General features: G+C 41.4%; 1 protein-coding gene across 1 annotated transcript in view; it reads right to left on the bottom strand.

Moving 5' to 3' along the window:
• The window catches only part of MAST4 (microtubule associated serine/threonine kinase family member 4), a 567,608-nt gene that overhangs the window by 400,776 nt on the left and 148,331 nt on the right, over window positions 1–18,501 (bottom strand). The gene's annotated exons all lie outside the window — the stretch shown is intronic.

Here is an 18,501-nt window from a genome sequence, read left to right as displayed (position 1 = left end):
TGGTACCCTCATCACAGCAACTGTCGTACTCACAGGCAATTATAGCCTCCCTTTATTCATCTTCAGCTCACTGCTACTGCAACACAGAGACATGGTTCCTTCCATCTTCCCTCTCGCATGGGTGACTGACTTCCAATTTCTTGTCCCACCGCAAAAGAATAACTATACCTAGACATCACCGACAATGCTGCTAAATCATTCTTCTTAATGGCACAAATAAATATAATTTGAGAAACCAACAGACCTGTGACCAGAGAGTCAAGTTCATTGACTCCTATACTGAACTACTATTCTAGCCTTAAAAGAAAAAAAAAAAAAAAGTGTTGTTCATTCACACAAGAAAAGTCCAAAGCACAGCCTTGACCCTAAGTCCTTAAAGACATCACCACCTACTATACAGGGATCTCCAATTGACAAGGCAACTGAATGCTCAATAGAGAGACCATGCATGTCTTCTGAGAGGCTGGCAGTCAAAGTACAGGACACCAAAAGGACATCAAAGTCTGAACCTAAATGACAGCACAATGCAGCCATCGCTAAACTTTGGTTTTGCTCCAAGACTCAAATCCAATGGAGATGCCCAAATTCACTGTGTAGAATATCCTCCCTCACCAGCAATCTATATTTAACATATGGCAAGGCAACATTGCTAACCACAAGGGCCTGGTGAGAAAGTTAAGGGGATGCTTTAAAAGGAAATCTGCCATCACAAAGAGCAGTTAGCATAAGGTAACAGTTTACCAAGCCCAGACTGGGTACATGACACATGTTTCAGGGAGTCACTAAAGGCCAGTTGTATACCATGAGAGCTCCAGGGACTATGGAAAAATAACACAACACCCATGTCTGCACTACAGAAATCAAAGCCTCTGGACAAGCCAACTCTAGCTGCCATTGCCAATCAACTGCAGCTGCAGTTTTAAATCAAAAGTAACTTTAGTTGTAAGCCATACAGTAACACGACTCACAGGTGCTCTCTTCACCCTCAATCACAGTCACCCTTGCCATTTTATAAAATATTTGTTAATGTTTATTTTTGAGAGAGACAGAGAGAGCTGGGGAGGAGCAGACAGAGAGGGAGACACAGAATCCGAAGCAGGCTCGAGGCTTCAAGCTGTCAGCCCGGAGTCTGATATGGGGCTCGAACTCGAGAACCATGAGAACATGACCTGAGCTGAAATCAGACGTTCCACCAACTGAACCACCCAGGCGTCCTTACCCTTGTCACTTTATGATAGAGGGGGAAAATGCCAACACATAGTACGTTTTTAAATTTTTTTAATGTTTATTCCTTTTTGAGAGAGACAGAAAGACAGAGAGAGAGAGAAAGAAAGCGCAAGCGGGGGAGGGGACACAGAAACCGAAGCAGGCTCCAGGCTCTGAGCTGTCAGCACAGAGCCCAAGACAGGGCTTGAACCCACGCACCACGAGATCACGACCTGAGCTGAAGTTGGACGCCCAACCGACAGAGTCACCCGGGTTCCCCTACACAGTACATTTTTAAGTGGAATAATTTGAATCCATACTTACAGAGAAATATATTTGGCCTTTCTCCTTCCTTTTGTTTTCCCTTTAAGTTGCTCTTAAAGAAGAAATATTTCTTCTCATCCACCATGATTACCACTTGCAAACTCTAATAAGGGAAGATATTAGGATCAAGTGAACTAATACATGAGCTAGACCTTGGCAAAACTGCAATGTTCCTGCTGTTACAACCACTCACATCGCTGGGTGTAGCAACGCCCAGCAAACTCTCCTGTTCTTCAGTGAGACCCAGTCCTGGTCAGCAAATCCTCACTGCACCTAGAACACCAAGATGTCTCCATTCAGATGATGATTATCTGTATTTCAAATTCTTATCAACGCCTGGGTAGCTCAGTCACTTAAGCATCCGACTCTTGGTATCAGCCCAGATCATGATCTCGTGGTTCGTGAGTTCAAACCTCGCTTCCGGCTCTGCGCTGAGTGCATTCTCTCTCTCCGCCCCTCCCCTGCTTGCACTCCCTCTCTCCCAAAATACATAAAAAAAACATTAAAAAAACAAAATAAATACATAATAGTTTTGCCCTAAGCTCCAGCTGTAGAGACCAAAGGCTAATAGGACAACTGAAAATTAATTTTTCAGCAAGTATTACATACAGCCCACTCTAATGAGAACGTGGTCAAAAGAATCTGATGCCAAGTAGTGTTGCTTGGAATGGCAGCCTGCGTGGGGGCACCCAGGAGATGGGTGCTGGCTGTGTCTAGGCAACACTGGGCATAGGTCAGAGTTAACATCTGCAATCTGGCCTCCCTCCATCCGCGTATTGAAATATAATTCAGCAGAATGAATTGCTAGACATGCCTAAACCCCTTGGGAAATGACAGATATTGATGAATGCTGTTGAGAAGATATATGGACGGAAACGGCAAATAAATAGAACCATTTTTTCTCAGAGTCAGTTTGCGGCTATGTGGAGCAGCTGTTAAACTACTTGTCAAGCTCCCCCCCTCTCCCTTCCTCTTGCTCCTTCCTCTTCCCCTTCTGCCTCCACATCTTTCTACAACCTCCCAGGAGGACCAGAATCGTGTGCGCTTCAAAATGCCAACCAAATGAGTAGGAGTCATCTCCTCCTTCCCCGTCATACCCTGACTTCCCAACGCAGTTTGTCCAATTCTTTTCAAAATTTCTTTTCACCTAAATATGTTCACTGCCCCCTCTGGATCCTGGAAATATGTTCCATGTTTAAACTCAAGAAATTGTTGACTTCAAGTCCATTACCATTTTGCTCCAGTCACAAGGTTCAAATCCCAAATTCAAAGCCTGACTATTACCGTGTAGCAGCTGCATGCCTTGGTCAGACTTAATCTCCTGCCCCCCAGTTCCCAGTGCATGTTCTGTGAAATGGAGATGAGACACCAATCTCACAGGGTGGCTGGGAGGACAAACTGAGTATATGAGCAGAGAGCCTCTACTAGCATTTGACAAAGACAAGTCTTGGGATAAACAATGACTTATCCCATCTTCTTTCCAGGGCTGAACACCTCTTCCTGCCAAGGGCACTCCTCCCTGACATCATCCCCAGACTGGACCAGATTCTCTCCAGCACAGGGCACTTTGGGGATAACTAGTTCTCATTCATTCATCAAGTAAACTCAGGAGCATAGAGAGGGAAACCAGTCGGAAAAGCTTTGTATCCTGGTTTCCCCATTTATTAACTAGAGAACCCTGGATACATTCCTTTTCCTCTCTGAGCTCTAGTTTCATACCTCTAGTGCTGATGTCAATAAATTACACACATCAAGTGCCCAGCACAGTGTGGAATACACAATTTGTGTTTAGTGGTGGTTTAGGTCCCCCACCAGGATGCTTGATCCATCCATCACAGGCACCGAATCCATACTCCAGGGCACTAATGGCCTCCACTTTCCCCATCATATTACCTGTTCCTATGTGGATGCATGTGTAGAGAGTCTCATTTATTGCTATACGTAGCCTGCTCTTCTCCACTGTAAACTCTGTCAATTGGGACTAGACTTCATCTGTGTTTTCAGCCATACATCACATCCAGTACACAGAACTTACTGAACTTGTACATGATTATACGCTTATATCTGTGCATACTAACTCTCTATTTTGTCTCTCATTTATATTTCAACCAGGGTTCCTATTTTCCCATTACTGTTCGGTTGCACACTGCCTAGAAAAATATTCACATTCAGGGGTGCCTACGTGGCTCAGTCACATCAACATCCGACTCCGGATTCCGGTTCAGGTCATGATCTCATGGTTCATGAGGTGGAGTCCTGCGTTGGACTCTGAGCTGACAGTGTAAAGCCTGCTTGGGATTCTCCCTGTCCCTCTCTCTCTGCCCCTCTTCTGCCAACATGCATGCCCTCACACTCTCTCTCTCTCAAAATAAAAAAAACTTTAAAAAATATATATTGAAACTCAGTCCCGTTGTCTGCTTTGTAACAATAATGGCAAAGACGCAGCAACCTTAAATGTCACTCTTCTTGGGTTTGACTTTCACTTCTAAAATGCATCTCCAAAAAAGTCCAACACCTCCACAAAATACTGGTTAGTTTCAAGGTAGGCTGATTAGCCTCAAAACACTAGATAACAATTTGTACTTAGCATCTTGCTTTGTGAAGAAATTATGGATCCTATTCAATAACATTCTTTTGGACACTAAGATGCTTTTATTGACACACTCAAATATCACTAGCAGCCCTGGATGCTAGACATTTCTGACAATGGCCCTACATCTAAATACTTACGACAGGGAGCAAGGAGGAGCTAGCCATCAGGAACTTTACAAGAGAAACAAAAAGAACAAAGGCAGCCAGAAGGGGATAAAACAAACTCCATTATCACAATCCAAGCAGAAATTTCCAGACAAGTGCAAATTTCTTAACAAGTTCTGTTTACCCAAGGAAACTTCTATATACAATTGAATTCTCATAACAATGTATTTCCACATATATTTATTTGGAACAGTTTCTAGTTCCAAGCTGACTTTTACTCCAAATAGATTTCAAATTCTTCCTCCCCAATAGCAATGTCCATGTATGCTTTCTGAAGAATCTAGTATTTTGTCTCCAGTTTGTTGATACTAATTAATGAACAACCAAAAAGTCTAGAACACAACTATGAAAGATTTCTTCAAAAAATACCATATCATAGATCTCCCCATGATTCCAAATGGTACTTTGTTAAAGTCCCCATTCCCGGAGAGACAGACTTCCATCAGGGACTCTGTAGCCTGCTCTCCTTCCTCTGTAAGTAGGGAAATTAATGTCCATCCTACCTGGTTTAAAAGCAACAGAATCTAAGAACCTGTATTATCCAAGCTGCAACCCTATGCCCTGAATTAAGTCCTAAGAAATCACTAAGTGATTTCCAAAACATAACAAAATAGTGCCCTTGTTTTTAACAAGAGAAAAATTAAAGCCCAGATTAGCATCATGATTGCCTCAGCTCTGCTTAGAAATTAATGAGAGGTATAGGGTTGGAATTCAGCCCTTTCATTTCTGGTCTATTATTTACTCACTGAGTTCATCTGAAAGCTTAGATGACATCAAGTAGCCTTGAACTCCAGGGTCAAGTCTTCATGTTTTAAAATAATGGTATCACTAGACTAGTTGGCATTCCTTTTTAGAGAATTCAGCCGTGATTATGGGGGAAATCAGTGTGCTTGGTGCTGAGGTGGGGGAAGGTAGCCATTCGGTTGTCCTAGTCACCCTCTAAACAGCCATCTCTCAAGATTGAGTCTGCATGAAAAGATGCTCAACGTCACTCCTCATTAGGGAAATACAAATCAAAGCCACACTGAGATACCACCTCACGCCAGTCAGAGTGGCTAAAATGAACAAATCAGGAGACTATAGATGCTGGCAAGGATGTGGAGAAACGGGAACCCTCTTGTACTGTTGGCAGGAATGCAAACTAGTGCAGCCACTCTGGAAAACAGTGTGGAGGTTCCTCAAAAAATCAAAAATAGAACTACCCTATGACCCAGTAATAGCACTACTAGGAATTTACCCAAGGGATACAGGAGTGCTGATGCATAGGGGCACAAGTACCCCAATGTTTATAACAGCGCTTTCAACAATAGTCAAGTTATGGAAAGAGCCTAAATGTCCATCGACTGACAAATGGATACAGAAGATGTGGTTTATATATACAATGGAATACTACTTGGCAATAAGAATGAATGAAATCCTGCCATTTGCAGCAACATGGATGGAACTGGAAGGTATTATGCTGAATGAAATAAGTCAGTCAGAGAAAGACAGATATCATATGTTTTCACTCAAGTGTGGATCGTGAGAAACTTAACAGAAGACCATGGGGGAAGGAAGGGGGAAAAATAGATACAATCAGAGAGGGAGGGGAAGCAAACCACAAGAGACTCTTAAATACACAGAAAAAACTGAAGGTGGACAGGGAGGTGGGGTGGGAGGAAGAGGGAAAATGGGTGATGGGCACTGAGGAGGCCACTTGTTGGGATGAGCACTGGGGGTTGTATGCAAGCCAATTTGACAATAAATTATATTTTAAAAATTAAATAAATAAAAATATAAAAAGGCAAAAAAAAATTGAGCGTCTGGTCATTTTCTTCTAATAGTTCCATTAAATGCATTTAACCTCCCATTATTTGAATCCACAGAGAGGACCATAACTGTTCAAAGAATGGCAGTGGGGCATTTGCATCCAGACTTACATACATCAGAGGACATCACATACCAGATCTGCTTGGGGTTGTCCACAGAGATAATCCTGTCTCTGAGGTGACTAAGCAGCCAGAGAATCAAAGAAAACATTAGAAAAGGATATTGTACTGATATCCATGTGTAAGGGCTCTAACCTCTTGCCTTTCATACCATGCATGTACCTAAAAGACAGTATGTCTGAGGATGCCTAGACACAAAACCATTCCAGTATTTACAGACGGATTTTGCAAATAAAAATATAAGACCCCTAAATCCATTCCAGTACAAATAAATCTGTACTGGATTTAGTGAATTTAGTGCCCAAATTTCAGAATGGTCATACATATACTAAAAATAGGATTAGCTGTCTATGTGATATTATTAATGGTGTCATGCATTTTGTCTGGCCATCCTATTTACTGAGCACTTAATATTTGCAATGCAGGAAACTCTGCTTTGAAGAAACAAGGAAAATGTCAAGGAATTTATAAACTAGTAAAAGGGATGATAGGTACACAAATAATAGAAAATTTAGAGTGATTTTCTCTAATCACTCTAAGAAGAAAGCAATATACGATGGAAGGAAAGAGTTAAAGTAGGGCTGTTGAAGAATCAGCAAGTGATATGAAGGTGTTTGGAATGGAATCTGAATGTAGTTAAGGATCCTGAGTTTCACTTCCCCTTTTTTTTTTTTTTTTACACATAAGTAGGCATCTCAGTGCTATGCGTTTGTGCATGTATTATTTCCCCCCATTTTTAAAAATTATTTATATGTACCACTGCAGCCACAATCTAGTGCAATGGAGCAAAAATAGAGCAACAAAACGTTTTTGCTCTGAGATTCCTGGCAACCAAGGCAAACACAGTGGGTGACCCAGCTCTCAGTACTTAGCTCAAGAAAGAATTTAAATTTATCAGACTAGTTTAACCCCTTTTTCCTTGTTCTGAGCCCAGCGAAATTTGTTTCAGGTTTAAAAAAAAAAAAAGGGGGCACTGACATATGTAACTGTTCCTGTCCTCTAGAGTGATGTAAGGCAAAACTACAGGCGTGTCTGAAATTATGAGACACTAAATAAAAATCAAGGGCACAGAGCCGTGCGTGCATGCATACATATGAACACTTACCAAACGTCCATGTATGTTACTTAACATACATACATGCCTCTCTCTCACAGGGATTTGGAACATGGTAACTCTGCTACCTTATGCAAAATCCTTCAAGCCTAATTTGGACACAGGATTAATCATGTAGGGTAGGAATGATTCCACCTTGGTCTTATTCAGAAAGAGGGAAACAGACATTTAAATAATACTGTACTTTCTTTTCAAAAGTCTCACTCCCAGCAGTGAGCCAGTCAGCAATGGGTTAAAATCAAGGACGGGGCTTACCCTCAAGATCTCCCTTCTGGCCCTGGTGTGATGCAGGGCACCTGACACAGGACTGTCAAAGAACAGAGAAATGATCTGGCGAGGCAGACACAAGAAAATAAATGTAGCCCTGACAATAGGCGTTGATTAAATACTTGAATGACAATGGAACATGACAATGACAAATGCAGGCTACCACCACCAGAGTCATTAATATATCAGGAACACTAATTTTTATAAATCTTTAAACTTCCCGGTTGGTGGCATTTGCATTCCTTTCCTTATACTCTTACTATGGAGTTGACATACAGTCAGCTTCATTTTCGGTTTCCACCCAGGAAGTAAAAAACAGTTCTACATTCTTGATCTTTGATTCGCCACTGAAAATGAGCTTTAAACAAGAGATAGATGGCCTGGGGTACTCAGTTTCAGAGGCCGGTGACAGGACATCACTGGAATGCTCCTCCAGGGGAGACAGTGGGTTTCTGAGCTCAACAGTGGACAAAATATTTACGTGTGAAGGGAGAAAATGAAGGGAAACCGGTCTCTGCAAAGACCCCCCCCCCATCTCATCTTGGTAACTAAAATTATTTACTACTCAAGTTTGAAGGGACTTGGAGGCTGTCTGATCCAACCTGTTCATTTTACAGAGGATGAAATTAGGCATCAGAAACCGAGGCACGCTTTACTTAAAGGTATGCTTGTCACCAGCATCTGGGCCTCTGAGCCCCATTTCATGGTTCCCATAACACCCTGCAAGAGCAGTGCATAACCTACCAAGTCACCCAGGCAAGTCACTTGCTTTCCATCTTGAAACCCCATTCAGTCTACTCCATGTATCCCATTCTGATCCATGCCTCCCCCAAACGCTACTGCATCGCACCCCACTACCACGCATGTGTTGTCCAGAGGATTCCGGCACATGAGCACTTAGCACCTCACGTGCACTTCTGAGCAGATGTGGTACGTTTCACTGCACACATTAAGACAATGTGACCAGAACAGCCAGTCGCCCATATCCAACTGCATACATGTGGCTCCAGGGTGGCATGAAATGGCAGCACCCACCATCTCCCTTGCATTCCCCAACCTTATCTTCCCTTCCTTACTAATTATTTTTTTTTTATTATTTTTTGAGAGAGAGAGACAGACAGACAGAGTGTGAGCAGGGGAGGGGCAGGGAGAGAGAGGGAGACACAAAATCTGAAGCAGGCTCCAGGCTCTGAGCTGTCAGCACAGAGCCCAATGTGGGGCTCAAACTCATGGACAGCAAGATCATGACCTGAGCTGAAGTCGGATGCTTAATCAACTGAAGTTGGACGTTTAACTGACTGAGCCACCCGGGCGCCCTCCCTGCCTACTAAGAGTGCTGTCTGTGGGATTTAATGGGCCATACTGATTTTCTCTTATTTAACTTTATATTTCATGCTCTTAACTACAATACTGTCAATTCAACTTTTGTGGCATCCTCACATATACCAAAAAGCGTCACAGGGAGTAAAACCAATCCATCTTTTATAGATGATACATACATGGGGCTGAGAAGATAAGTTTAGAATCTGCACGCCTTTCTGAACCTGAAAGCACACAAGGCATAAAGGATGGGAAAACCACATCCAGCCACGCTTGTCCTCAGTCCACCCTATCAGGGCAAAACAAATTTTCAGGAATGTACAAAAATATAAAATCAGCAGAGAGAAAACAAAAAAGAACATGATAATCCCCCTTCAAAAAGTCAACCCCTTGATAAAAATGCCAAACCAAACCATACAACTCGAAGTGAAATCAACTTTCTCTTCTAAAGTAAATTTTAAGAACAAACAACTTGAATTTTTCAGGCACCTGGGTGGCTCAGTCGGGTGACAGTCTAATTCTTGGTGTTGGCTCAGGTCATGATCTCATAGTTCAGGGATTCGAGCCCCTCATCAGGCTCTGTGCTGACAGCATGGAGCCTGCTTGAGATTCTCTCTCTCACTCTCTCTGTCTCTCTCCGTCCCTCTCTGCCCCTCCCCTGCTCGTGCTCTCTCAAAAATAAATAACTAAACTTTTAAAAAAAAGAACAAACAACTTGAATTTTTGATACATGGATTCAATAAATTCATTCTTCTCTCAGGAATAACCCAAGTCTGTTATTTATAGAACCACATTAGAACACAAAAAATATGGGCAAGACATTAAGGGAGCAAGAGAGAGACCAAAACGGTGAATGAGGAAGCCTAGTGCTTTGTTCATGTGAGCATTCACGCATCTTTGGTTTGTTTCTGTTAAGTTTCTTCATTAGTCTCATTGATATAGAGAGCTTCCTTACATATTTAGACACACATAACTTTTTATTTTGGTGTATCTATGTATTCTGAGAGAGAGAGAGACAGAGAGCACGAGTTGGGGAGGGGCAGAGGCAGGGGAGAGACAGAGAATCCCAAATAGGCTGCTCACTCTCAGTGCAGAGCCCGATGTGGGGCTTGAACCCATGGAACATGAGATCATGGCCTGAGCTAAAATGAAGAGTCAAGAGTCAGACACTTAACCAAATGAGCCACCCAGAAGCCTAGACAAATACAAATTATTTTAAAATAATACCATCACTTGGGTGGCTCGGTCTGTTAAGCGTGTGACTCTTCGTTCGGATCATGTCAAGACCTCATGGTTTCGTGGGTTCAAGTCCCACATCCAGCTCTGTGCTTGGTAGTGCGGAGCCTGCTTAGGATTCTCTGTCTCCCTCTCTCTCTCTACCCCTCCCCCACTCACTCTGTCTCTCTTAAAATAAATAAACATATAAAAGATTTTTAAAAAGTAAATAAAATGAAATAATACCAACAAAAACTGACCTTACCACATTTGATTTGCCACATCCACCACACCCAGCTGAAGGTCAAGAAGGCCAACTCAATTTTGGAAGTCAGAATGGTTCAGTTCTATGTAAGTATTCAACTGATTTTCCTATCCTAGTGACCTTGAAATTCTAGACCAACAGCGATTTAAGACCCAAGCTACTTTTTGGTCTGCAGAAGGCACCTCAAAAGGCTTAAGGGAAACTGAGTCTCCTTTCAACATCTTAATTAACACTCAGAACTAATTTTGAAGTCCTTCTATCTGGTATAAAATTGTCAAGTGGCTTTCTGAAAAGCCAGATTTGCTGACCTAGCATGGCTCCCAGCACTCTCTGGAACTCACACTACTTCAAAGCAAACAGCCTAGTCTCTCATCTGATTTCCGGTATAAGAAAAACACATTTGATTCTTCAAGTCCTCATTTAGACTCATCCCTTAATTAATTCTCCCAGCATGCCTGACATCCTCACCTCTTGGGAAGGCCTCCTTGGTCCAAGAGGCCTGAAAGAGATATGTATTTGACTTTCAAAGAGGTCTCTGCAGCCTGGCTCAGAACAAGGTGGCCACACATCAGTTTGAGGCAGCAGGGCACCAGGGTCCGGGAACCACCTTGTGATCACTCTGTCAGGTGAAGCAATGACACACTGGTGGGCCACCGGCACGAGAGATGAGCCACAGCAGAAGGCTACCTGACAGACACTGGGAGGCAGCACCTGCCAAAGGAAGTGGCTGCATGCCCCATTAAGTTCAAGTCTCTGGAGCTATGCCTACTCTGGCAAGGAGAGATTGCACAACAAAAATACACCACAAGAGTCATCTTGTAATTAGAACACCTAGATACCAACAAAACATCCAGACACAGAATGACATAGGGGCAGTGAAGACAGCAATGATTTCAAAGACTATTTAAAAGCAGGCACTCTCGGGGCGCCTGGGTGGCTCAGTCGGGTAAGGGGCCGACTTCAGCTCAGGTCATGATCTCATAGTTCTTGAGTTCGAGCCCCGCGTCGGGCTCTGTGCTGACAGCTCAGAGCCTGGAGCCTGTTTCAGATTTTGTGTCTCCCTCTCTCTCTCGCCCTCCCCCGTTCATGCTCTGTCTCTCTGTGTCTCTAAAATAAATAAACATTAAAAAAAAAATTAAAAAAAATAAATAAATAAAATAAAAGCAGGCACTCTCACCAGGAAGAAGGTACTAATGGATTTGCCTCTTGACTGCTTGGTGACTCAGAAAAATGCGTAGACATCCTCCAACTTCCTTAGCAACTGTTGATGAACTATACAATTTTATAAGTTCTAAGAGAACACTCAACTAATGTAAAAAAAAATTCCTATTCCCAGTTACATGCCTTCAGCCCAGAGATAGAGAGAGAGAGACAGAGATATTCACTGATTCACTGACTCATTGACTCATTGATTCATTGACTCAATGAGTCATTGGTTCATTTATTCATTTAGCATGGAGCATGATGTAGGTTGGAACACATGAACCATGAGATCATGACCTGAGCCCAAATCAAGAGTCAGAGGCTTAACCAACCAGCCAGGAGCCCCCAGTGTGGCAATTTTTAAAGTATTGGCAAATCTCAAAACAAATTGAAATAGGATGTTATTAAACCAGTACGACCCTAAGTGTGAGTTTTCAGTGGATCCGGGATTTTTTTTCTCTGTTGTCCAAGAGCCAAGAACCCAGATGCAAAGTACCACAAAAGAGCACCATTTACAACAACTGCAAATGTCTTTGCCCTCTAAGAGTTTCCAATTTTGCCATATATCAAAATACTAACATTGCACTCATCCTTCAGGGCCTGGGTAAACCCAACTTAGCCCACATAGTGCTCAGTCCCCAATACAACCACATGCCCAAGTGCCCACTACCACTCCTCCTTCCAAACTCCCATGGGCTTTGGCTCCGCCACTGAGAAATTCCATCAAAGTCACCAAAACTCCACTTGTTCTTAAACAGCTCAACCCCACTCTCCCCACCACTACCTTCACATAACCCTCAATCTGGGTTCTCTGCTATCCATATTCTGTGGAAGTACTGTTCCCACTACACACATTTCACTGGGGCCTTACCTTTTCCTCAAACGTGTCAATAGCCTTCACTTGCAGTTCATGACCTCAGACTTTAAATGGGTTGTTAACGCTCCAAAGCAATCCTACCACATTTACAGCTCCTTTCCTGTTCTCCAAGGCCATGTGACTTCCCTCTCTACTCGACTCCCATATAACCCTCCCAACTGCTACCCAGGGGTCTCATCATGCATGGAGAAAAGCGAAGCTACAAATCTATTAAACTACCTACCTTTTATCAAGCAAATTTATTGACAGCAGTGATATGGAAATGGGACATTTAAAAATGAAACTTCTTACTCTCTTGAGATAAATGTAGATTCGTATGCCGTAGTAAGAAATAATATAGAGAGAACCCAGGTACGCTTTGCCGGGTTTTCCTCAACGGTAACACTCCGCAAGACCATAGTGTACAATAAGCATCAGGATAACAACTTGGACACAGTCAAGATATAGAACATGTCCATCAGCAGAGGATCCCGCATGTCATCAATTTAGAGACACACTTACTCCCCTCCCATCTCCCCCTCCTAAAGCCCCGGCAACCGCTCACCAGGTCTCCACTCCTACAAGCGTGTCACTTTGAGAATGGTATACACAAATGGAATTACACAGCAGGCTTTTTTTTTGTTTTTAATGCAGTCTAATTCTCCGGAGATTCACCCAGGCCGCCATCCCCATCAATAGCTCATTCCTTTTTACTGCTGAATAGTATTCCATGATATAGATCCACTTTTGCATCCTTTCTCGCCTCCTTCCTCTGATGACAAGAAAGGAAGTTCCCCTTCTCCCATAAAAAAGCCCACCTTCTTACATGTGCTCTGGATACCTTGCCAGGTTCCTGCGGAAGCCCTTTACTTTGGCTTTCTTCACTGCCATTCTCAACACCTGACAAACATGCTCACATGGACCCCACGCTAAGAGGTCTCCTTTTGACCCCTTAAACTTTTCCAGCTCCCACAATGTGTCTACTCCCTTACACAGCAGCACTTTTCAAGAGAGCTATCTACGCTCAACTGTCTACCCACTAGCTACCTCTCATTCCTTAACTACAGTTTGCTCTTAACCCACTCCATTCTAGCTTTTCGTCCCACTTCACTACTGTCCCCAAGGTTATCAGTGACCATACTGCAGATTCCAATAACCATTTAGAGCCATCTTCCTGACATGGAGCCAATTCTTTCCTTCTCAAAATACAACTCTCCCTTTTTGCGATCCCACAGTCCTGACATACACAGTTAGTGAAGGGAAATTACCACATTCTATTTCTTTAGTAAGACCTATTTCTCTCTCAGGCTTCCCCAACTCAGTAAGCGCCATGTTGCCATTGACTCTTGTGTAGCTGTACAAATAAGCAACGGCCCAGAAGGACCATGCTAGTCCCCTCACCTCCTCCCAAGAGCAGCACCAGGCTGGCATTTGGCTGTGACCATGTGACATAATCTTGACAGAAAGAATGTGAATGGACAAGAAGAATGTGTCTCTTCTAGGCTGGGACTTTTAAGAAGACGGAAAGCTTTCTCCTTTTTTTTTTCTTACTTCTATCATCCAGAAGCAAAGTATATTAAGGCCATAGGGAAGAACAAAACCAGAAGATGGAAGGAGCGTGGGTCCCTGACTCAGCATGAGGAAGACAGCTGCCTGCTAACCAAAAACATGTACATGAGTAGGAAATAAATAAGCATTGTGATAAGCCACTGATAGGTTTTGGTTTGTCTGTTATGGCATTCTAACACACGTCATCATTGTATAGGCATTCTTTGGATGAAATTATGAACATAAAAAATCTAGGGCATCAAGGAGAACGTTTAGGAGCACTATTTGCTAAATACCAAGGCTACCCATAAAAAAAATGAGGTCTTATTTTATGTAAATTCACTTTAATCTGAATTCTTGGTCTCACCCAGTAAGCTAAGGAGGCCTCTAGGATGGAAAACCCATTAACCTCTACACAGCACTAAAACACAATGGCCGCCAGGTTAATTTTAAAGAAAAGAAAAAAAAAAAAGCTTTTTTTAGGATAGGGTTGTTTGTTTTTCTTTTCCGTCTTGAAGGAAAATTCACTCTGAAATGCTTTTAAAAATTTTTCAGATGTTATTCCAAACTGATTTCCATAGTCCAAGAAAGAAAAATGTCTCAATATTTTCCCCAAGATAGAACACCACGACACTGTTACAAATTCTAGTTTATACTATCTACAAAGTTGGTTTATTATTATTAGATGCAACTTGCAAACATATATAGATTCCTTTGTTTTACACTCCAAACAAGCCAGTAAGTTTTGAAAAACACAATTTTCCTCATAAGGAAAAGAATCCTCATATTCTGACCATTAGGGCTCCAATATGTATCATAGTTGTGAAATTCAGGACCTGGATTGAGGACACTGCTTTGCATATCAAGAAGCCAGGACTCAAGATCCTGAGGTTCTGTCCTTCATTGTGCAGCTCCCTTGCTGTGAACTGTCAGGTACATTACCACATACTTATGCCTAGACTTAAGGGTCTGTATAATGATTAGAATAACATTCCTCTTACTCATCAGGGTTCCCAAAGCTCAGTGTTTACATGATGCTTCTCGTTGCCTACTTAGCAAGTTGCAAGCCATAAAGAGAGAAGATAGCTTTTGCCTCCAAAATAAAATTTAAAAAAAAAAAATCAGGCAGAGTTGAATACAGTCAACTCTGTGTTTGTTGTTTAAAAGCTAGCCCTGGAAAAAGAAAAAGTACCGATAGTTTGTCTACATTTGTCTACATTAAACAGATATCACTGTAATAATTAAAAAATAGGTAAAGGCAAAAGAAAAAAAAAGAGAGAAAGAGATGCTAATTATGACAAATGGAATTATTGGTCCCAATTCTTTGCTACCCTGCATTAGTGTTATATATCTGTGTCTTGGCCTAGATACCATGTGGGTAGAACATGTTTCTACCCCTTAACTCTGGGCTTGACCATGTGACTTGCTTTGGCCAATACAAAATTAGAAGACATGATGTCCCCAGAGGCTTGAAGCATGCCTGAGCTGGTGGATATGCACTCTCATGCTCCTGTCTTTTACCAGAATATGATGCCTTGCCTAGCTGCTGGTCCAAGAAAGAAGACAGACACATTGTGCAAATCTGGACTCAAATAGCATCCTAGACCCAATCCTAGCAGAGCCCAGACAAAATGATCCAAAACCCAGCTGACCTTCAACCATGTAAATAAGAAATACTTGTCTGCCAATGAAAGTTTGTAGTTATACAATATTGTCACCAACTGATAAACCACTTAATGCTTCAGGAAATCTCAGTGGCAAAACGTGTCTCATGGATAGAACTGCAGGGTGTAAAAGAAGGCCATAACATCCTTCACGTGCCCATTTTTAAAGGGAACCCAGTCAACAATCATCCCAGGAACTGTCTTCCTCCCCCTTGTTATATATACAATTATTTCCTTACATTTATAGCAAGACCTAGGAAGGAATCAAGGCCATGAGACCACTGAACAATGGGATTTCATATTAAAAACATATTGGGAGACTATGTCAATGTTACAACATATTCTTTTACTACACGATATTTAATGTTTACAATTACTTTCCATTTTATGTGTATACTATAATATGTTTAGCCAATATCTTTTGCCAGGTAGTTAGATGATAAGCAATTTTAATTCTAATAAATGATACTGATCTAAATATCACTATTGTTATTTCTCTGCACCCATTCACAACTATTTCCTTGTGATGAAATGGGAGACATAGAATGGCTGGGTTAACAAATGCGTAATTGTTTAATTATTAATTGTATAGTTTTAATTTACTTTTGGAATTAAGGGACCAGGATCCCTATAGATTGAGTCAGCCCTGGATTCCAAATGAGCAAAGACTTTCCCCCCTAGCATTCACTCCAATTAACCCTGCTGGAGTTTACTAGAAACCTACGGGTACCTACTGCATTATGAACAGTGCGGTATTTACAAGAATGGACTTCGGAGCCACAACACTCAGGTTCAAATCTTGGCTCTGCTGTTTGTGAACACCATGATCTTGTGCAATTCAGTCAAACTATTTGTTCCTCAGGTTTTTCATCTGTAACATGGGGATAAGACTGCCCCTCATAGGGGGATAAAGATGTTTAAGAAAAAATTAAGGCAATAAATATAATTCCCTAAAAACAATGCATGCTACATAGCAAGCTCTCAAGGTTAGCTCTCATTATTATTAGTGACAACTAGATGAAAACATCATAGATCTTCCCCTCAAAAAGCAGAGTTCAATGAAACTTATCAAGGATAACTGAGTGGCAAAAATTTTAAGCTCTAAGCCTTCACAGAATCTTTGTTTAAAGAAAGCAGTAAAAAATTGCCAAAAAAAAGAGTCTTTAAGATTAAAACAAAGCTAAGCAACATGAGGATGGCTGGTCTTGATGTTACAAAATATATCAGGTACAGATTTCTGATGGCAAAACCAGTTACTTTGACTTAATTAAGTTTAGCAACAAGTATATCCCAAGGTAAGATCACATGTGATAATTCGCAGGTGCCTATTACTAGTAGAAACTCTTTCTTCAAGATCAGAAATGATGTTTTCTTTCTACTGCAACCCAATACTGGCACAGTGCCTGAAACAGATAGAAACTCAATGGATAAAGGATCCAAGCTGATGTTCAGAAGCCCAAGTTCCCCACCAAGTGCAAACACCCCAAATTCAATCCATGCTGCACATAATATTCATAGCCACCCATGGCTGGGCTAAGGGCTTGGCATAAATTCTTTCATTAAATCCTTAGCTAAGCTATTTAGAGGACCAATTAGAATGTTTTCTTCATATTCTAATTAAACTTACAAGAAACTGTTTTTATTCATTCATGAGATTCTTTTAAGCGCTCTCTCTCTCTCTCTCTCTCAAGGGCTAATAAACATTTTTGAAAATTACATAACCTGACATTTAATCATATAGAAGTATATATAAAAATGTAAAGGTGTATATAAAAAAATAAAATAGGGGCGCCTGGGTGGCTCAGTCGGTTAAGTGGCCAACTTCAGCTCAGGTTATAAACTCACGGTTCGTGAGTTCGAGCCCCGTGTCGGGCTCTGTGCTGACAGCTCAGAACCTGGAGCCTGTTTCAGATTCTGTGTCTCCCTCTCTCTGACCCTCCCCCGTTCATGCTCTGTCTCTCTCTGTCTCAAAAATAAATAAAAACGTTAAAAAAATAAAATAAAATAAAATAAAATAAAATAAAATAAAATAAAATAAAATAAACTGTATATATAGCACACTAAATTTTTAAGAGTAGGATTGCTAGAGCTATTGAGATTATGAAATGGGAATCAACTTCAGATTTTTTTTTAAGCTGTAGGCCAAATTTCGTGACTCAGGTCATTTATCTGCATCAAGAGCTATACCTCTGCATTGTTTTAAAGCTTTAAGTGTACTCCTGTAGCAAAAATTGGAGAGAATCATTACTGCCCCTCCTTTTGGTCAAAAATAGTATAACCAAAGTAAGTAAATTTCCTAAGTGAAATGAGTAAGGAAAGGGATGAGTCTTTTAACCATTAAGATTTAATTTCTCCACTTACAAAAAAGGGTTGGACTAAACAATGTTTAGGATCTCCCGCTTAAAAAAGCAAATAGTCTCAATCTGTAAAGGAAAGCAAAGAAAAATATCCTCACAAGCGTTCAAAGAATATCAGTATAACTCAAGTATGAACATTTGCCTAAACTTAGTGAAGTGAAGCAGTCTTTGGTGAATTTCTTCCCCTCGGCCTGAGGTCAATTTCACCCTGCAGTATGCCACAATGGGTCAAATGTTCTAAAGTCTACTGAGCCTATGACAGAATCCTTGCTGTTACCAGAAATTTATCTCTCGGAAGTCGAAATCCAGGATTCTCCAAAAAATGTGAATAACTCAACTTACTTTTCAGACCATTTAGGAACTGGCAGAGAAAAATTGTCATATACAGAGAAAACTCTGCTTTGGGACTTAATAATCTGTTTCTTGGGCCCCTGGGTGGCTCAGTCGCTTAAGTATCCAATTTTTGATTTCAGCACA

Source organism: Lynx canadensis, chromosome A1 (assembly GCF_007474595.2).
Source record: "Lynx canadensis isolate LIC74 chromosome A1, mLynCan4.pri.v2, whole genome shotgun sequence".
NCBI lineage: Eukaryota > Metazoa > Chordata > Mammalia > Carnivora > Felidae > Lynx > Lynx canadensis.
Note: the sequence above shows the minus strand (reverse complement) of the source record. Positions and strands in the feature narration are given on the sequence as shown.